Genomic DNA, 16,495 nt, shown 5'->3' with positions numbered 1-16,495 from the left:
CTGAAATTCGACGTTGACGCTTTTAGTCCCTTAAGTACGGTTTTGGCCATAACTTTCTCATACATTGACGAAACTTCATGAAATTTTTACCACATATTCTAGTGAGTATATTTTAGCTATACAAAGCTTCGGGTCTGCCAAAAGTTCACTCAGAGGTATAAATTAAACATGTTGACACTTTTGGCCCCTATAGTTTGAAATACTTCACTTTTGTGCAATTTCCGCGTCGTATGATCCATGAACCATCCGTTTAAGGTTATAAACATTATGTAGGGTTATCATAGAGCCTATTTATCCATTGTTGACACTTTGGACCCTTACGTTCCATAATTTTCACTGTTTGTCACTTTTAGTCCCTCTAAAGTATGTTTTCACATAACGGAACCTTATGACACGTGTCAAGACATTATTGGACGAAATTTTTCGAGGTGTTACAGAAAAAGTCATCGTACTCAAACATCCAAGGCTGACCAGGACATTTGACTGGCAATGTGTACCTTTGTACTCTGACCTCAGACCATTCCTCGACCCTTTTAGTCTCTAGATTCCAGACTCTTAAGTTCGTGGTGGTATACCCAAGAAAGTATTCTTCAATTGCTTTTGCCCCAAACTTTCCATTAGGATCGATTATTGTGCACGGAGCTCCAAACGGTTCAAGATATGACAAATCTGGTTTCCGTTTGTGAAGAAGCTCATAGCAGGTCTTGTTGTGCCTTTTGACTGTAAGGACTCGGTTCAACGTGTAACATGCGGAGGCCACAGCTTCACTCCAGAATGGAATGGGCAACTGCGACTCTACCAACATAGTCCTAGCAGTCTCGATCAATGTACGGTTTTTACGTTCAGCGACGCCATTCTGTTGAGGAGTGTAAGCAGCACTAAATTCGTGAAGAATACCTTTTGAAGTGAAAAACTCCGCCATGGCATGATTTTTAAATTATGTACCATTGTCGCTGCGTATCCATCTAACCTTCAGCTTACACAAATTCTCAATCTGAATGATCAAGTTTTTGATACTACCGAAAGTTTCGCTCTTGTGTGCCATGAACGCCACCCAAGAAAATCTTGAATAATCATCAGTTATCACGAGGCAATATTGATCATTCCTGATGCTTTTATGCTTGACAGGACCAAACAAATCCATGTGCAAACGTTCTAGCGGAACGGCCACCGTGTTGATCTTCTTAGTCGGGTGTCGCTTCTTCGTTTGTTTTCCTTTCTGGCACGAAACACAAACGTCTTGAAGATGGAAGTTTTTAAGAGGAACACCATTCACTAATTCATTTGACACCAAATAATTCATTTTGCGTAAGTGAATGTGACCCATTCGTCTGTGCCAAGAGATTGAGTCTTTTTCTGTGGCTTTGGAAACGAAACAGGTTGCTTGTGCAGACGTTGTAATAGCTTGGCTCATATCAAGTACATGAAAATCATTTATCCTTGGAGCAGATAAGAGAATCCATTCTTTTGGAATCTTGAAGCCGGGTTTCAGCACATAACATCCATTTGCATCAAAGTGTACTGAAAACTGTTTATCACAGATTTGTGAAACGCTGAGAAGATTGTGATCAAGTTGTTGCACAAAGTTGATCTTATCAAAGCTTACAACCCCGTTGGATATCATTCCTTCACCAGTAATATATCCGCCCTTATCTCCAGCAAAAGCAACATAACCTCCTCTAATAGATTTGACGTCGTAGAGAAGCTTCATGTCGCCTGTCATGTGCCTGGATGCCCCACTATCAACAATCCAATGACTACTGATAGTTCCTCCTGGAACACCCTGCACATGAACTCACATGATTAGTTGGAGATAGGGACCCAAGCCATTGTGGTCTTGGGTCTTCCATTTTCATCAACAACAATAACTTCCACTTTTTGATGATTAGGAAATTGTGATGGTCCCCCTGAATTTGTGGTCATTTTAGGTTTCCATGTCTGTTGAGTTTTACCAGTTTGATTGTTTGAAAATTTAACTTCGTGATTGTTTGAAGTTTTTGAAAATTTTGAACTTTCTGGTTTAACTGAAACCGATTGTTTTTGAACCACATCAGTTTTAAGTGCTTTCTCAATCACCTTCACTTGTTGACGTTTCTGTTTCTTTTCCCTTTCTCTTACAAGTCGGGGATCTTGTTTTGAAGAAACAGATCGCTTTTGGTGATTTCGTTCATGGGGATCATCAACCTTTGCTTTCAACTTATGAAGATACGGACAAATTCGAATTATATGTCCAATTTCACCACATTCAAAACATGATCTTCGTTCAACAAACCCCAAAGCAACATGTGATTGTCTTGTCGATGATGAACTTTGTGATCCCAAGGTACTAGGTTTTGAACTGTTTGGTTCATTTCTTTTCAACACTTTTGCTTGTTTAAAAAAATCCAAGTTAGATTTGTTCTCAAAAGTTTCAATTTTGTCCGTTCCCTTTGATTTCACAAAGTCCACCTTCTTGTCCTTCTTTTGATTCTGTTTCCTTTGACCTTGAGTCGGTAATTTTCCTTTTGGTTTGATATGATTTTGCTGCTCTTTTGCTGTTGGTAATTTCTGATTGCCATATTTCTTTCGAACTTCAGCCTTTGGAATAGGAGGACACTATGTTACCACAACATGTGATCCTGTCTTTCCCAAGAACTTACTTGTCGAGTTTTCAAAGACTTTACTAATTAAAGATTGATTAACATTCTTAATAGGAAAATCATTGTCAGAATAAATTTTATCATCACCAACAAGTGTGTACAGCAAATTCACACTCTCCGACTCTTTTGCAGACGAGGACTTGATTGCAACAGTCTTAGCGGGTTTTGCAGGAGGATCACATAGAATATGATTCTCAAGAGGTATGTCCTCTTCCTTGATTACCGCATCAGGCTTTGCTGGGTTAGTATCATCGGATTCATCATCAGAAGAATCAGCATCCTCAATAATAACTGGAGGATCCTGATTCGGTTCAGCAGAAGACACACATGTATTTGCTGATACATCTGAATCCGATGATACTTCTTTCTTGTATCCAAGTCCTGTTGCAAATTCCTTAACGTCTAAAGGAACAGATGGTTCAAAATAAGTTCTATCTTCCTCATCAGGCATGGCATCATAATTGTGTCTCACAGGTGGTGGACATTTCTTGTAACCAATGCATGTGACATCCCGTTTCTCTTTCTGAACATCAATGATGTGATCCAACACATAGCTAGAACTCAAATAACTGTCTAACTTAAGCTGGATCGCCTCACTTTCAGTTTTAACACAAGCCATCTCTTTTTGCATTATCTCAAGGCGAGTTATATACAAATTTATGTCAGTTTGTTTTCTGGAAACCATTTTTGTCAAATCGGTTTTATCTTTCTTTAATTTTTCAATCACCGATTTAAATTCCTTTTCATGGTTTTCATAAAACATGTTGGCTTCTGTGCACTTAGAAAGATCCACGGTCAACTTTTGGTTGTGGATGAATGTCACATCATACTTGTCTTGCAAAGCCTCGTGTTTGCTTTGCAACTCACACCACTTAGCATTCAACGAAACATGTTTGTCTTGTAAGTCAAACAAACTAGCTTTTAAAGCATCATGTTTTCCTTGCAACTCAGACATGTTTGCCTCCAAATCAGCACATCTATCACTTAATCTAGCACAATTATCACAATTAATAGCAGTTGGTTCATCGACACATACCTGGCTTGATGAACTGTCGACATTAGCCATAAAGGCTGAATGGAGAGAAGAAGAAGAATATGCAGCTTGATCCACCAGAATAGATCTCCTATGAGTCCTTGCTGCAGCTTCTTCCAATAGCTCATTAATATCTACATCGAGTGACGCACTTGATGTGCCATCCAAATGATCATCGCCTGAACTCGAGGATTCTTCATCTGAGCTTCTACTGTAACCAGAACTGTCTTCATCTTCAGAAGATTCACCACCATTGGCGGAAGATTCTCCACCACTGGCGTGATTTAAATCCTTGACAACCTCAGCAAAACAAGCTGTTCCATCCGGAGTATCATTACTCAACTGAATTGACCAGTCACATCCTTCATCTACTTGAACCACAAGAGCCTGGTTGGCATTTGATGGTCCCGCTTGACTTGGGTTGTTGACAGGTATCAACGTACGCTCATTGTTCCTGTTTTGATTCTGTTGGTTGCCTTGATTTCTGAACGAATTCTGGTTCCCATGCTGAGCTGGCTTTGTACATTCCCTTTTAAAATGACCCCGTTCACCATAGTTGAAGCCCTTGACAGCCTGCTTATCGAACCCATACTTGGTGTCTTTCTTGCTTTCCAAGCTGGTTCTGCCCGTTCTCTCCATAAAATCCTTTGCCCGCCTTACAGCACTTGCGAAAGCCCATTTGATGTCCATCAAATCCATCTCCTCCTTATCAATCTGCTGATAGTCTTCTTGTGTCAGATTAATGTTCCGAATCTGACCTTCTACTAACCCACAATACGCGCTCACCAAAGTGTTTAGTAGCTCCATATGTTCTTTAGCTACTTCAACATTGACTTTCGAAAAACTTGAAGTGTCGAGCCGTACTGTATTTGGCTTACATTGCTGACCAGCAGATGACGTGCTTCCATAACAAGCTTGTTGTTGAGGAGGAAGTGGATTCCCATATAGATCAGTTGCTACGGTAGATGGCCGATAGACTTGCTGTTGTGGAGCTGGCTGTAGAGGATTTCCATACAAGTCTGTTGTTGGAGCTGGCTTTACTGGGACTTGTATTGGATTCCCATATAAGTCTGTGCTTGTGACAAAAGCTGTTTGAAGTGGAGCATGTGAAACAGGTCTTGCAGAAGAAGTACTGGAGGTTCCTTAATACATCTCAGGATTCTGTGGTACTGGAACCTTCTTTGCCTTTAGAGTTTCTTCCTGATCTTTGTTCTCCAAGAGCTGCACGAAGTCATTAATGTTTGTTGTAGCCAACACTCCATTGTATTTCAGAATCTCCAAGAAACTATTCCATTGAGGTGGCAACGCATCTGCAAACTTCTTCACTACCTCTACTGGAGTTGTCACTACCCCAAAATTACCCAATTTAGTAAGCAAATGATAGAACCGACTTGTCATATCCCCCAAAGATTCCTTTTCCATACACGTGAAGCCATCAAATTCTTTCTTGAGTAAGTCGTGTCGCAATTGGCGTGTTGCTTCATTTCCTACCCCTCTTGTCTTCAACGCATCCCATAATTTCTTTGTCGTTTTGAAGCTGACAAATTGATGGTAAATATCCTTGCTTAATGCCTGAGTAAGAATAGCATATGCCTTCTTTTCCAAATCATATGTCTTTTTCTGATCTTCAGGAAGATTGGCAAATGTAGCAGCAGTTGAAGCGGCAACCTCTATAGCTTGATCGAAATCTGTGGTGAAACGTAACCACAATTCTGTATTTTGCCCAAGGACGTATGTATAGAATCTATCAACCCATCCCGGATATTCGTTTAAGTGCATCAACTTTGGAGGCCGATTCAAACTTCCGGTTTCACTCTCGCTTAAGAGAATGCTTTGAATACTTAGGGTTTGGTTTGATATGGATGCCCATTGACCGGTAGAAATTGCATTAACTTGCGAAGATACCGGTACGGGAGACTCGGCCCACGAAGGAGATAAACCCGTACTTCTATACTTTCCTTCATCTATAGACGGAGTACCCCACCAACTCGGATTCATATTTGATACGTATGAATGAAAACCTGAACAACACACTTGAAACAAACAGTTAAACCACTTTTGCAAACCTTCTGTTTAAAATTGAACAATAATCCCGACGAAACAGAATGTTGACGAAACTGATTAAGCGACAAAATAGATTTTGTTTCGAAATGGACGAAACAAAAAAATTGTTCAAATTGACGAAACAGACTTCCTTTTTGGGCCCTTATCGACGAAGCGGCCCAACTTGAATTAAGCGACGAAACGAGCCCAATGTGTGTTTGACGAAACAGGAGTTGAAAGGGGTCGACGAAACAGATCAATCAACTTGACCGACGAAACTGAGTTTTGTCTTTTTGCGCTCCCAGTCTACGAAAAGCCCAATCCCAACTTCTTTATGGGCTTTGACCGACGAAACAGAAAAAAGAATCCAAGTGCGACGAAAGTGCGACGAAACAGACTAAAGGGATATCGACGAAAGAGACTTTTGTTTCGACGAAGATGATTTTTGTTTCGTCTGCTTTTCCGTTTCGTCGAAAAAGCAACAGAGAAAGTTGGTGAAAAAGTTGGTGTTACTTTCGGCTGGACCTTATCAGTTCTGACACTTGACATTATTCAAACCATCCCCATACCCAACATACCAACCAAAGTATGGCTTTGTAATATTTTAATCAAACAACAAATTCCCAGACACAAACAACTTGAACACTTAATTTTCAAAGATCAAAAAGTAAAAACAATAAAGAACACTTTGAAGATGAGCCCAGAAACTTTGAATTTTCCGGAAAACTTATGAGTTTTCCGGTGAACTGAAACCTTCCGAACACGAGTTTTTGCTTGAAACTTCACTAAAAACCTTAACACACCTTACATAAAAGAGTTTTAAACAAGGTTTACTATGAACTAACAACAAAAACACCAGAAATTTCGAAGTTATAAGCTGATTTTTCAGAAAATATGAACTTCACAAACCCGAAAAACAACCCGAAAACACCTCGGTTTTAACAAGGAGAAGAGCCAAGGCTCTGATACCACTTGTAGGTCCGGCTAGGGGAGGATCTAGTCGCCTAATCCTTGTGTACAAACCAACCCGGTTATGCGGAATCCAACCGAGATAGCAAACCGAGATCGAACACGACAATGATAAACACGAGATTCAACGATCAACACCAATGTATTAATACTTGAAAAACAGTTACATCACAAGGTTTATAAATACTCTCTGTAAACTCTCTCTAACTCTCTCGTGTGTGTTCTATGTGCTCTCTATGTTCTCTATCTGACTTCTGTCTATATATAGAGCCTCAGCAACACAGCATTGACGAAACGGAACAGATTGCGACGAATCACAACTTAGCTCGACGAAACAGCAAAGCAAGCGACGAAACAAGGGCATGGTCGACGAAACAGGTGTGTTTCGTCGACACCCTTTGTGTTTCGTCGACTTGGGCTTAGGCCCAAACAGTGAAGGCCCAGTTCTTGTGTTTCGCCGATCTTGCTTTCAGCCCAAGGACTACTTCAATGTCCTTTATGTCTTTTGGCCCACATTTGATGTTGAAGCACACGACGGAGGAAAGTCGTGTCTCAAACCGAATCACGTCGAGTCGAGTCGCGTCCACAAATATGTATCAACAAACCATTAAGAGGTAGCATTTGAATGGTCATTAAGGGGCTACCAAACAGCCCCTTAGTTGGTAGAAACGATTCTGATTGCAGAAACGATTCTGATGAAGCAAGATTGTAGAGCCTGGAAGATGTAGCATAAGGATTATGAATTAAAAAAAAAGTTATTATTCTATAAAGGTGCCTCTAATCGGGAAAATTGTCACATCATTAAGTGGTAACTTTTGCTAACTGCCTAGGATTAAAACAACAAATAAAGTTGAGTGTGAGACAAAAAAAGTTCATGTGACTTTAATAGAATAGATAACATAGTTGGTTACTATTTTCTATCTAATATAACAAAGTTACTAAGTTACCGTAACTTATATAAAACAAAAAAGTATATATTGTTTTTGTGCCCCATCTTCGATGGTCAAATTTGATGGCCTCAATATGAAACGTGCGACTTCAGTATATTTTATTTCCATGTTTCCTGCTTTGTTGTCGAAACCAAGATTATTAAAAAGATAATTTTGTTCTTTTATGATAGTGGCCGGTGAATGCCATAACTTATTTATGGATTTTATTTTCTTTTGCTTTTCAGACTTCATCTCATTATTAAACAAACAAAAAGTTTGGTTTTTGTTTTCTTGGCTAAGTGGGTTTTGAACCAACTTTGAAAACGGGCATTAAAAAAAATTCGTGACCCTTTTGTTTATTAATTTGTCTCTGCTAGACTTTTGCCTTCCCGAATTATTTTGAACAAACTAATGAAGTTTCGAGAGTTTTGAATGAGATACAAAATCATAAGCTTTGAGAGAAAAAGTATATATGATTTGCTTTGGTTAGTTAAATCCAAATTCATATATTTCAACTTGTGCAACTAGGGAACCCGTGCGCTGCAACAGGGCCTACAAATTACAACGCAACTCATGATAAAGCTATAAGTGATATTTTGTTTCTTGAGTTTCACAAGTAATTTACCCGTGCGACGGCAATCCGTGTGCGTTCTTTTAGGACCTGCACATTTCAGCGAAGACTATGAAAGCGTTGCGCGCCATTTAATCCATATTTAAACATTTAACATTATTGTTGTTGATTGCCTAGTTGTAAACAAAATACAGAATAATACAATATATATATATAGGATTAGGTTCAAACGTGAACATTTTCTCCAGCGTGAACTGCGTGAACTTATCTGGGCCCTTGATTTTGTAGATGATAGATCTTAGATCAATGGCAGAATTGTAATTAAAGGTTTAATAAATTTAATTTAAATTTTAATCAAAAGGGTAAAATAGGGAACTTTCATATTTAAGATATGGAAACTAATTAAATTGTAATCCCCTAAAATCCCTATATCAGTTTCAATATATTCAACCCTAGATCTAGAATCATCAACTGCCGTCCACCAACCATCCTGTTTTTCATCTTCTCCCCGTAAACCAGCAACTATAACCGCCGGCCACCTACCATCCGACTGGTTCAGGCCGTTTTTCCGACAAGCTACTCCACACAACCCCCCAACCCTCCTTCCTATACTTCGACGGTGGTTTTTCAGATCCGATAGGGAGAGATCGGTCAGAGAAAGAAAGTGGAGGAGAAAGAGATGACGGCGGTGGGCTCACATCGGAACAATAGTAGTGTCCGGCGGCTACCGACGACACATAGCACCGGCCCGAGATGGCGGCGCCGGTGACGAGAACAACAGTGGCAGGGGTGCAAGCAGAAGGTGTGTATTCGATCATGATTTTCCCTTTTTTTAGGTTCTTTTGATGTATACAGTGTTCACTCTTTTGTTTCATGTCTAATATACATAGTTCACGTGATTTACAATGTTTTTAAAAAAAACTTTTGACCTCTTGACTTTTAGAATGAAATCACAATTGCCGAGGTGTTCACATGACAATCAGATGATACTTTCAATTAAATTCTAATACTTTGTGTATTGAATCAAAGTGGGTGGCAGACAAAACTACTACACAACACAATCCAATTGGGCCGCTAAAATGATGTTTAATAAAGTGATTGGGTCGATAATAATTTTTCAGTCACAACACATGAGCTGTTCACTAGCACACTTGAATTAAATGGATAGACAAGCAGCCGTCTTTTACCATTGCACATGCAAATGTATTGGACATATGAACAATTATTAATTCATTGTTTCAATGAACCGACCACATTAATGTTTAACTCAATCTGATTGGACCTATCAAATGATATCACGTGACCTGATAATATTTCACACGAAATTAGACAACTTCACATGCACTGATGATTCACTTAAATGGATAGACAAGCAGCCGTTTTTTGTATTTTGATTATATGGAATAATATTTGAGCATTTTATGGTAATGTATGATTTTTTTGTATTTATTTAGTTGACAGTTTATAAACTTGAAGCTAGCGATGTTTGGTGTTTTCCGGCAAAAAGTTGTCAGCTGTTCTAGTTCGGTAAGCCCCTATTTTGTTCTTAAAGTTGTCAGCGGAAGCTGTTTTTAATGCGATGTACACATGTGTATTCTGATTTTGCTATGTTTTTTAATGCGTTGTACACATGTGTATTTCGATTTTGCTCTGGTTTTACTGCGATGTACACATGTGTATTCTGATTTTGCTCTGTTTTTAATGCGATGTACACATGTGTATTCTGATTTTAACGCGATGTACACATGTGTATTGCGTCTGTTTTTGTGATATCTCATAACTTTTTATGTATTGAATTATGCAAATTATTAGTTGCTGAGTTTTTTTTTTGTGTTATTATAGGAGACGTCGTAAACGAGGAAAGTGGAGATGGAAGGTCGATAAGGATGATTCACGTATGAGGTCGATAAGGATGATTCACGTATGTTTGTTTGCTTGGTCGATAAGGATGATTCAGCATACAACGCGGCGAATAGTTGTAAAAGACTATGTCTTTTTTATTTTTCCGATTATGTTGCGTTTATTGTTTTCACGAAACTGGAACTTGTAATTGTATGTTTTTTTTGGTTTGGCAAACATTATGGAAATTGTTATTTGCTTAATATAAAATAGGTTCACAAGTTTTGTTTGTTTATATGTATGTATTATGTAGCTAATTACACATATATACCATGCTGAGTACACATGTGTACTGTTCAATTCATATCAAAGTACACATGTGTATACCGTTGAAATATGAAGGTTACGTGAATCTTAAAAATCATAATCCGAATTCTGGTGGCGAAATCTAAAAAATAAAAATGAAATAAAAGATAATGTGGATAATGAATTTAAAATAGGAAAGATGTAACTTCATTCAATTATTAAAATAATGATTTAAATATAATTTTTTATACAATTACAATCATACCCTTAACAACTAAAAAGGAAATCAATGGTCCAGATCAATTCACGCAGTTCACGCATGGGATTAGGTTCACGCTGGAACCCTACCCTATATATATATATATATATATATATATATATATATATATATATATATATATATATATATATTATGTGTGCATCCACAATAATATTATGATTTGCATGCTCATCTCAGTTCCTCCTAACTCATGTCAAATGGTTATTCACACTCAAATGTCAAACGGAGGTTGTCAAGGTAATAAAATCACAGGAATCCAAAGACTATGGCATACTAACTGTTCGGATTGAACCCTAACAGAGGAACAGATAATGTAAAGCCAAAACCGGATCCCATCAGTGGACAATTAATAAGCAGCAGTTTACTCTAATCTCTCCCCTTGACAGTGGTTATCTAACAGCTGATGGATATTAAGTGCTGCTCAACTACAACAACTGATAAACCAAACTCTGATGATTATCTAACAACTGCTGAAGACAAACTCTGTTGCTCTATCTACTGCAGAATCCTAAGTACTGCTGAAGACTCAAGCACTGCCCTCTCAAAGACTGATCACCTTTGAAGAAAGCACTGAAGACTTAACATCTGTGCTAAGGCTACAACAGTGGAACGTGAAGCAGTAGTTTCCTTATGTTTTGTACTTTAGTGATTATCAGATGTTACATAACAGTAGTTTGTATAGAACAGTATTTATAGTTTGTTAGGTCGTTAGATGTCACTATCATGGTGACGTCAGCTGAAGCATATCAGTAGTTTGGTTTGCCTATAAGTATGACAGTACTCTGTACTGTTACACTTGATCGTTTTGAGTGAGTTTTTCTCCTCAATTCATCCTTTCATCTTGTGCAACCAACTCTGGTGTATCAGGCTGAGGGGGAGTTTAGATTGTAAGCCTGCACTGTAATCTTTTGCTTTTATGTAAATCTTTTGACTCAATGAAAAGCAATTGTTTATCAATCTACACTTTCCTTTGTTTGTGTTTACAAAGTTTGCTACTCATTTCCGCTGCACTTATTCGTTTTATGCAAACAAACACAATCACAGACAGCCTTAGATCCTAACAATTGGTATCAGAGCCTAGACAGTCAAATTCGATCTTACAATCAATTTGACATAACAGTTCAGCTCAAAATTCATTGATACCAAGGTTGGTTGTATTCAGTTGAAAAACAGAGTAACGAGTGAATCATGGTTAAATGAATATTCAAATACTCTGAAAATCAACCAAGATGTCATATGACACACAAATCTCACACAACAAGCGTTTTCATACATATGTCACTCATAGTTTTCAGATCTGTAAAATATCTGATAAATTATGGGATCGTTCGATGTTTTCAAAATTGATTTCAATTGTTGTGTTGATTTTTGTGATGTTTAGTCAAAATTTCTCATGTGTTCAAAGGCAGGTTGAGAACCTTCAAAAGGACCAAATCAATTTTGTCCAAAACACATTGAGAAAATAAGGTGTCAAATCAGTCCTAATCATAAGTAATGTGAGATCTGTAATAAAACATGCTCATACATGGTCAGATCTCTCAAAACATTGCTTCAAAATGATTATGGACAAAGTATGTTCAAAATATAATCTCCTAGTGAGTATTTCTGAACATATGAATAAACTGGGTATAAAGGGAAAAGGAAAATGAACAAATCTTAAAGTGTGGCTATCTCAAACTTTTGAATCAAAAGCAAAAGAGTATAAGCATAAAACACTCTTGAGGTTCAAATTAGATCATCAGTGGTCATTGTGCAACTGTGTGCATTCATCAATACAGGAATTGTTCTGGTAACAATAGCATCTTCAGTGATGGTGCTTAAAAGGAATTTACAATCAATTGACAAGAAATTGACCCAAACAATGGTCAAAATAACTTGAGAATGATATGATCATGAATTTACTAGAAAATTGTCGGATCCTTTTGATTATTTTCAAAACTTCCTTTGATTTTTGTTAAGATGTTTTCCTCTAAAATAAAAACCAGATATATTTCATTCCTTTATAAAATATATTTTGTTCTTTTACTCATTTTTAATAGTAAAAGCTCATCTCTGGTCAGGATATAATTTCCTTATTTTTTGTGTGAAATTACTATCCTTAAATCTGGTCAAAAGGAAATGACATACATACCAAGGTCAGGTTGAGCTCAAGTTAGGTTTTCACTGATCATAAATTGATTGTAAATTGACTTAGACTACTGAGATACTCATGCTCTAGTTCAAGTAATTAGACACAAAATGAGCAGCTCATGTAGAAATGTCTTCATCATCTAGGATGCTAAACCATTGTCTAAATAATAGACACTTGGCAAAACCTAGAACAAAAATTCCTGTAAACAACTGCTGGCAATTTAATCTTGATAATTTACATCTAAAATGTATTTTGTTAAGAGTAGCATTTCAAATGCTCAAACAGATGTTAGATAAGATACTGTGCTTTCACAAAGCAAAATCAAGTTCTACATCTGAACAAGCAGATGCTAACATTTTTGTCAAGAGTTGAAACACTGCTGCACTATCAGTTGTTGAGACAAAAATCTTCATTATTCTACCACTGTTGTATCTAAAATGCTGTTGTGCTTTAACATCTGCTCTCTAAAGTCTGTCCACTGCTAAAGTGTCAACCTCTGCTCTTCAAAAACACTGATGTTTAAAATCATTGTTTCATCCACTGATACATCCACTGTTTCATTTTATTACCGTTGTAACTACTGATACTTGATCCATCAGTAGTTGTTAAAACAACTGTCTTCCATCATTTACCATCTCATCAGATGTTTGACACGTGGTCAGTTTTTAGCCATCAGATCATTATAACCGCTCACACACATCAGCATTCACCTTTTTCCTTAATAAAACTCTGCCCTAACACCAAAACAGGGTTTTACTGTCGAATTGAATTCCAAAAGTTCTTTACTCATAACAGTTTCCCTCTCATAACTCCAAAAATATTTTTCGATCTTCTTCATCAAAATGACGAAACCAAAATCGAAAACAAAATCAAAACCATCATCTTACTCCAAAACAGCAGAAGCCACTCAAATGGCCGCTGAAACACCGGAGATCCGCTACAAAGCTCCACACAATTATGTAGGTATACTCACAAAACCTACCGATAACAACACCTTCGACTCCATCCTTGACATCCTTTCTGCATCAAAGTACAAAACTTTGATAACAGCAGACGCTCCTATTTACCTTGACACCCAGAGAGAGTTCTGGAAAAATGCCACCCTTGAAAAACAAGGAGATATCATCGCTGCCATCAACTCCTCGATACAGGGTAAGAAGGTAAAAATCTCACCTAAATCCATCTCTGAAACCTTTAAACTCGATGATTTAAATGGAAAAACCTATTTTACAAAAGACGAGTTAGTAAAGGATTTCATGAATAGGGGCTATGCAGAACAACCAAACAGGGACACCCTACAAAAGGGTTACTTCCCTTCTGCACTGTAACACCCCAAAAATATAAATCTTTATATAAGAATATAAGGATTTCATAAACAAGAAATAAACATGTAGAAACTTTAACCTAGTTAAAGTTTCCAAGTCTTGAAAATAACTTACACTTAGTTAAAACTCTTGTATTTAAAAAGAAATGGTAACTAAGGGACTAATCTTGCCAAGAATCAAAAGTAAATTGTTAATTGTAACAAAATTAAACCAAACACACCAAATTAGTGTGTCTGGTCGACAGAAGCAAGGCAAGGGGCGACCCCCATTGTTCCAAAACCCTAACATCACCATTTCTTGCGAATTGAAGGCTCAAATCCTAACCAAAACAAAATCCGAGCTTAGAATCGTGTTCCTCATCGCGAGAGGGTTAAGAGGTATGTAAAATTTTGTGAGAATTCACTACTTGAAATTCTCATGAATCTAGCAAATCTGAAATTTTGTTGATGCATGATAGTAATTAGTTAGATTAAAGATGATATAGTGTCTAGGATTAAAACCTAGACAACTATATGTGAAATCATGCCCTAATTCAGGAAAATTCCATGAATCCATAGATGTTAAGTTATGGGTTTTGTATGTTGATGATGAATATTGGGATTTCGAGTGTAATCCTAGTATAAAGTCCATTATAAGATGTAATTCCAGTGATATTGATGCTAAATGTATGCAAAAATTTCTATTATAGTGATATTTGATGGCAAATCATAAAGTCATGAACTTGTTTATGAAGGTGGGAAAATTCGACCCGCTAGGTGTTTGTAGAAATGCCTAAGTGGGAAATTAAATGTGAATTTTGAATAAAAACGCAGATTTGATAATGGTCCATGATTATGTGATTATGGTCATAAAAAGGAGTTCTAAACATGTTATGAAAACTGAATTTTCTAGGCAAGGAGTCCGGTTCATCTAGCGGACAAGCCGGAGGGAATTCACGAGGAAAAGACGCGCTCTAAAAGGTATGAAATTTTATTGTTTCATCACATTATAATTATTATTAGCTTTATGCGTTGCTTGAAAGAAAGGAAAGCATGAGTACCGAGAATTTCCATTATATCATGAAATCGGCTATTGCCTTAAAACAAGTTATAAGCATGAAAAATTGAGCATCCGTAAGGTGTCTAATTTCAGCACCTAAACGGGTCAAACAAGTTCTGGAAATAAACACGAAGCATGACTTAATGTATTGTGCGAATATCATTTGAAGCATAGGCCGTGTAGTGAATACCATAGATAAACTCTTAAACCTTGTTCTTATTATAGATGCTACGTTTTGGTTAGAATGCATGATTGTAGTACGAAAGAATAAATGGAAATCTTGCAATTTAGAGTGAATGTTAACTCCCGTTACATGCCCAATTAAGTTGTAATTGAGGAATGTGATGACCGAAATACATACATGAAAAACTAGCCCAGCCGTCTATTGATTTATGTGAAACTATGCTGTCTTGTAACATAAAGAATCAGCAAGAATCCTGCATATTTAACAAGGGAGTTATGTGCAGAGTCTACCGTAAATTACGGTGGTACCGTAATTTACGGTGACCTGCAACTCTGTTACGGTGGATCTCTACTGTGTTACGGTAGACCCCCAAATGTTCAGGAGCCACCGTAATTTACGGTGACACCGTAAATTACGGTGAAGCCCTGTTTGATGAACTTTATTTCTCGTTTTGAATAAGTTTTCGAATCTAATCCAATTTCGTGACTTCCATGGTTAACACTACTAATGCTTGTTAAACATGATAGCTTTCAGGTACCAAGTGAAGGATGAAGATCAAGCTAGTTAACTCGAACCGAACACTCTAGCAAACGCTTCCGCATATAACCTTTTGTTTTAAAAACCATGTAAACAATTGTAGTTAATGTCTTGGTTATGATTTTGTAAAGATTGTACAAGTTTGTGGTGCTTAGATGGATTGAAATGATGAAAGTTTTTGTTAAGTCAATATTTTGACATCTAATGCAAGGTTTTTATGTATATAAATCTGGTTTTATAAGCTGGGTCTTACATGCACCCAGATTTTTATTTCACACACTACTCATGTGTGTTTCAAATAAAACAACGTCCTTCAATGAGATACCAACAAAAATCCAATGCCTGGGGTATGCAATTTTGAACAGTGAAAACTATAACTACTCCCAGGAAATATTTGATGATTTGGTAAAGAACGTTGATAATAAGGCATTTCTGCTCTTTCCGAGGTTTCTAAGTTACTATTTTGAATAAAAATTTGTCGGGAAAGAGGCAGAAGTGCCCAAGCAAGGTGTCTCATTCAAAATAAACTGTTTAACAATAGAAACTTTTTCAAGAATGATGGCACCAATAAAATTAAAAACAAAAGAGGCGGAGCAGGTTTTAGAAACTGCTACTGACCCTCAAGAAACCACTGCTGAGCCCACTGCTCCAGGTGATCAGAGTAGCACACC

The 16,495-nt window shown here is 37.2% G+C and overlaps 1 long non-coding RNA gene across 1 annotated transcript; it reads left to right on the top strand.

Annotated features, from left to right (window-relative positions):
* The first annotated feature begins 14,982 nt into the window (after nucleotides 1-14,982).
* On the top strand, nucleotides 14,983-15,954 carry LOC110905548. Its single transcript, XR_002573219.2, has 2 exons — nucleotides 14,983-15,024; nucleotides 15,815-15,954. It is a non-coding gene; the product is annotated as an uncharacterized LOC110905548 (long non-coding RNA).
* Nucleotides 15,955-16,495: the final 541 nt, after the last annotated feature.

The sequence above is a fragment of the Helianthus annuus genome, chromosome 14, assembly GCF_002127325.2.
Source record: "Helianthus annuus cultivar XRQ/B chromosome 14, HanXRQr2.0-SUNRISE, whole genome shotgun sequence".
Classification (NCBI taxonomy): Eukaryota; Viridiplantae; Streptophyta; class Magnoliopsida; order Asterales; family Asteraceae; genus Helianthus; species Helianthus annuus.
This window is presented reverse-complemented; position numbering and strand designations above follow the sequence as displayed.